Below are 6,142 nucleotides of genomic sequence, written 5' to 3' on the forward strand. Positions count from 1 at the left end.
GGGAACCTACCCCTGTGTTTTATTCCCCTAAACCTTATTACCCCCTTATAACCCTTTTAACCCTTTTTCAACCCCCCTCATAACTCTTTTTTTTTCCCCACAACTCCCTAAGCTTTCCTCTTAATCCCCCGTATCCCCCTTATTATTTTTCCCCCCTGAACCAAAAAATCCAAATCATCATCATGGCCTCGGATGATATCCTGTAAGGGAAAAGTAGCCGTGAGATAAATTATAGGGAGGGAAAGTAGAGGGAGTGAAAAGAAGGAGTGAAGGAGGAAGAGTGGGAAAAAGATAAAAGAATTACGATGCCGCCGAAGAAAGTCCAAGGTGTAGCTGCAGGAGGGTCATCTCCTGGTATCCATGTGGATATCTCACCCCAAAACCAGGTTTTTCTTCTTGGCTTTAATTCGGTTTTAAGTCGATCATGCAAAGAAAAATTGTTAAGGATAGGTTATATTTGTTCGAGTTATTTGTAACGAAGGAGTTTAGCTTATGAATGACAATGTATGCAACTTAGCTTTCTTCCAATAGCATCAAGCATTATAAATTACGAGCAAGATTAGCCATTTACTATAGTAGTATATTTTAGTTAAATCCTAAGGTGTTGAAATTATGTCTTGCACCATTAGTCTTATTCCTTTCGCAACGAATCATTGTAAATGGTTAAATTCATGAAAGGTTTCTTTCGATGCTCAAATCACTAGGAAGTTATCTTTGCTAATTACACATCTTAGCAAGGCAAATGTTGTTATTTGGCATGAGTTCATCTGTAAGGAAAACGGAAGTTAAAATTAAGCTGTATTGACTGGAAAGTAAACTATCACAAGGATAGCAAAATCGTGACAAGAAGATTAATGTTACCTTCCGAAAGATAACTAAACCAATCTAAACATAGAAACATTCATACCCTAAGCACTTGACTACTTTCCTTACCGTAGGGACAATAAATTCGTAAAGATAAGAAACTAGGGTTTGTCCCTAAGGTTCTTAAAACAAGAAACCCTAGGCCTGACATACGTCAGCTTAAAGAATCTAAACGGATTATTCCATCACAGGACTTGCACAACATGTATGAAATCATTTAGTCTTGTGATTGATTCACAAGGAGAAAGGGTTAAAACCCTCATCAAGGACGGCAGATCCTTACGCAAGTTATCTTGCAAAAAGATGTATTTTTGGATATCCTTCTAAATAAGGAAAGTTGTAAACCAAAAACTAGCATATCTAAGGAACTTTAGGGTTAACCAAGTTGGGTATGCCCTACACCGGAATGTAAAAGATCTTGCCAATTTACAAGACACCTTGGGAACGAGTGCTGATACACTCAAAAAGGGAAGAACACTTCCTTAGCAGTTTGCCATACAACTGGGTTGTTTAATGGAAATGTTTGTGCTTGCTAGAGATTTTAGGGCTCTGTTTGAATTATGAATTACAAATTAAATGAGTATCTATACTTCAGGTTAAAGGCCTGAAGGAAGAGGCAGTTTCAGTTACCCCCGACTACCTGCCTAACCCTAACCAAGGGGGTTGTTGACCGCGCCGGGAACGTGGACCGAACCCGCCGCGAGAGGTCTCTCCGTTGAGTTCTACTTGGAGCAGGAGGATGCTTGGGTGCCAGGGGGGGCTCTGGCTGTAAATCCCTCGCCTTCCGGGTCCTGCACAAGAGGCTAACATGACTCGGGATTGGATCTCGAGGCCCGCATACTAGTTGACGGACGGAAGCTTGGAATAGTGATCCTTGGGGATTACTGGATAGCCTTCGGGCAGATTATGGACAAGCCTACGGGCGGAACTCCTTGTATTTCAAAGATAAAATGATGAAATGTTAAAAGAACTTGCTTGATATTGTTTTTCTATGTCACGTGATAAGATTGCGTGAAGGAACCAGTGCTTAACAGGGTTAATTAAAGAAGCTGATTGTTATATGTCAAATTAATGTGTTAGATAATTACATAACTAAAACAAACCGAGGAAAGTGCGGAGGATGGGCCATGGATCCGTCCTACGGTTGGGTGGTCCCGGTTAGCTGGGAACTTTTCTCAAAAATCTCGAAGAACAGCGAGATGATCATCATCATCAAAAGAAATAACGAGAATGATGACCTAGAGTTACATCTTACCCGATTTACACTGTTTTAGGGGAACGGAATGGGACTATGCCTTATGGCAGAGAGGTTGATCCTTGCATCCCTCTCGTTTCCCATTCTCCTTGAACCAAGTGCAGCGTGAATCCGCTTCGGACCTGGCGTTTCTGCGTAAAGTAGTTCGCTTGGGTCTGACGCTAGTTGCTGTTAGCTAATGACCAATCAAGAAAACCCTAATTCTGGTCGATCCTAAGTGGGGAACGGCCAGGATACTTTCACTACGTGGCAGATGCGGGAAGACCTAGATCGCAAAACCCATAACATTCAATGGGAGTTCCGAGCGGAGTTTTCTAGACATCCTTTCCGATGGACTGCTAAGACGTGTCCTGGAAGATACTAACGGACACGTTACACAGACATAGGAGTAGAAGATGGCGTCGGTGTCATGGATCCATTTTGTAGGCGGGTCTTCCATATCCTCCTCTTGGTCAAAGTCGAGACTGCATCCTGGGCATCTTGCCAATCCGTTTTAAGACCCATAGGCTTTGTGAGATCCTCAAGAAGCTCTCCTAATTCTTTTTGAAGAGTAGGATCTGGAGCTTGCAAGAAAAGCTCAACTTTCTCAACATCCAATGCTCTTTGTTCAATAGCATCAAGCTGACTATACCTCTCTTCAAATTCTCGTATCAATTTTGAAGCAGCTAGACCTTTGTTTGGCATGTAGACCCACTCTCGGAATGACCGCCATGTAGCCATTCCAAATTCCTCAAGAAAATAATCCTCTTTCAAGGCCTTCTTAAAATATTTCCAATGTGAATTTTGAAGGAAAAGATCAGTCACTTTTACCCTCAAGGCAGGTGTGACAAGGCGAAGGAAATATTTACTCATAAGTCCTGTCGGTACTCCAAAAAATCCCATCTTGATCTCATATGTCTTCAAATAAGCCGATACATTACGGCCATCAAATAGCTTCTTTTCATTCTCAACTACTTCAATCGCCTTAGTTGCGCTGATTGCATTCTCTTGCTCCGAATATAGTTGCCTTTGCTGAGACAACTATTGTTGATGCAACTGCTGCTGCTGCTGCATATACAATTGTGTCTGTTGATTTTGAAGCTGCATATACATAGACATATTCTGCAAAATCTTCTTTAAATAATCCGTAGAAGTACTTGAAGTAGAAGTCGATGATGAAGCTGAAGTAGAGGACAAAGCAAGAATCGTAGAAGAGGCTGAAATGGATGCTGAAGTATCTCCCATCCTAAAATTTAAATGCGATGCTTTCACGTCGGGTTCACCAAAGATGTCGAAGGGTTTTCGACAGCAAAGTCACGTCTACAAAAGACCTTGACAAATTTCAAGATAGAAGATCAATCTAGTGAGATCAAATTCAATTTGAAAGCTCAATTTTAGATAATATGAGACATACAATCAGCTCCATCTGATTGGGAGCATCTCCAGTAAACGTCTTGATAAAAATGTCTATTACTTTAGGTTCAGTTGAAGGCTTATATAATATGTCAACCTGCTGGTCATTTACAGATGTTTTGTTTCTATATGCCTGCTCCACTAAGATCTTTCTGATATTCTCCTTTTATCTAAATCTGTTAAACAGAAAATATGCCACACGATGCCTCTGAAAAAGGATACTCTATAGCAAGAAATATCGGTGATAATAGACGAATCAATGGATCATCCTGTGTTAGATCCTTTCTATTCATAGCCTTGCACAGTTCAGAAGCACGAGGCCTCAAAATAAATTCTCCACAACTTGTCTAGGATCTCCAATCATTTCCACCCTGAATTGAGAAAGAACTGGTGCCTCAATAACACTCACATTAATCTCCCCATTTGATCCTGGTGAACCAAAAGCTACAACTGATTCTATTGGACTTCTTGTTTAACTTTTTTCTTTTATGAACATTGTAGAATCAGAAACAGAATCACCTGTGATTCATAAACTCAAGGTCATCTTCAACACATGATCCCTATTTATCTCTCTAGAGTTTTGGGACACATATACTCACTGTCTCTACCATGAACATGATCAACTTCCTCTTTGGAATACATATTGTTAGATGGGAATTGGAACCTGAAAAATCTGTCGAGTGCACATAGAAATTTGGCATCCTTTCTCTTTATAGTGATGCAGGAGGTCTCCACAGGCACTTCAATAGTGGACCAATGACAGCTGCAACCTTAAATACAGTCTCAGAATTTTCGCTGTTCAAGACCTTGCAGATGAAGGCACTTCCACTTTGCACTGCTTGCAACACCGTCCTCGACAATCTCATTAGAGTGTTCAGTGAGAAATGAAACTGTAGATCTTTGTCTTTCAGGAATAGAAGAGCTGCCCTTAGTCAGAGTTGTGCTGCCAATATCATCATGTTCTGTTTCACCTCAGACAAACTTTGCCCCATTACATCCATCTTGTCGACTGACAGTCTCAATGATTCTTGATCCATGTGCCCCTTTTACAAGATCAGGATTCAAAAACCTTTTTCCATCGATGCAAGTCTTGAACATCTATTCAATCTGGAAAGTACTCAGCTCCCTCTCTATTTTGCAGTTGTTGCCCATTCGAGCTTCCTTCCACAGTAATCCCCAAAAGCATCAGCTTCAGCTCCCTTTGATTATCCTATATTGACTACAAGCTGAGCTTTACTCTCTTCATCATGTCTCCATGAACATAGTCATAGTGCATAATTTGTTTTATCTTCTCGACGTTGTCCCAGGATTGTGAAGGAAAGGAGACAAACAGCCACTCGTCGGATGAATTTTCTTGCCACCTCTAGTCACGGAGGCCTCCCTACAATAGGTTAATGTCTTCAATATCCGCAGAAGATGTTGATTACTCCTTATTATACGTTCCTTTCGTGCTCTTCAATGTTCATTCCTCTAAGCTACTGCAGATCAGAGGCGAACTTATGCGAGTCCCAACCACAAGAGGGGCTCCTCATTTTTGACTAGAAAAGCGGCCCAATTGTTTTCCACATTGCCTAAAGCTTGGCTGCCAAGTTCTCCAGCTGCCAATCACCACTGCCAATCCTCCACGCATAGATGCATGTATGTGAGTACCACAGAGACAAGAGCCATGGAGGGTACTTCTGTTTTAGGATTTCCCTTGGAATCTGATTAGTGCATACAGGGGTGGTGAATATGCTCTGCTCTTGTGCCAATAAAGCCTCCAAGTAAGGTCAAAGGGACTGAGATCCAAAACCAAAGGGCCAGAAGCCTGAAGAAAAGAGAGATGGGAATAGCACCTGTGCTCTTATTAGCCCAGAGAAGAAAGTTTAAAGCCATGAAAATACCAAAAGCAATCCCAGGAAAAAAAGCAAGCCACGTGCCATGCTATTGATCTCCAGCCAGATGTATCTCCTTTCATAGTCCTCCACAACCGCACTGCAACATACCCTACAGTTATTCCAAGAATCAAATACAGCATAATCATCCCAGAAAGAAGCATTCCTCTTGAAGCAGGAGACATAAATTCAAATGTTGCAAAGAGGATCGTTACAACTGCCATGCCAGTAATCTGAACCCCATCCCCGACCATGATACTCAATAGCTCAGCATGTGGTGGAGCCCTGAAAACATCCCCAACCACAAGCTTCCATCCAGAAAGTTCCTCTGTCATCTGGGCCTGCTCTATATAGGTTGAAAGCATTGTACTCCTACGACATGCTGTTTTGAGCAGACATTCCGTCAAACATATCTTCCGCTTTCACAATGCTTCCACACTTGTTGTACATATTCAAAATTGCATTGCAGAGAAACATGTTTGAAAGAAAACTATACTTTTGTGCATCAGCATCTGATAGGTTTCCATACTTGGCATACATGGCAACTAGAGCATTACAGATAAGTTCCTCTTGCTCCAACCCCCTCTCCACTATACTGCCCACGAAAAACAAAATGTAAACACAACAACTAAGTATGTACAAAGTAACAAATGTCACACACACAACTTTTTTTGGTGGATTCCATGCCTCGGATGCACAGCAGTATGGCAACGAAAAGGTAGCAAATCCTACTTAATATGGGTGAATGAAATTGAAG

The 6,142-nt window shown here is 41.4% G+C and overlaps 1 pseudogene; it reads right to left on the minus strand.

Annotated features, from left to right (window-relative positions):
* Positions 1–5,082: 5,082 nt before the first annotated feature.
* LOC148024434 (transmembrane 9 superfamily member 12 pseudogene) lies at positions 5,083–5,750 on the minus strand (annotated as a pseudogene).
* Between the last annotated feature and the right edge of the window lie 392 nt (positions 5,751–6,142).

The sequence above is a fragment of the Lygodium microphyllum genome, chromosome 15 (assembly GCF_053477565.2).
Source record: "Lygodium microphyllum isolate KBCC chromosome 15, Lygodium_microphyllum_v1.1.10, whole genome shotgun sequence".
Taxonomy (NCBI): Eukaryota; Viridiplantae; Streptophyta; class Polypodiopsida; order Schizaeales; family Lygodiaceae; genus Lygodium; species Lygodium microphyllum.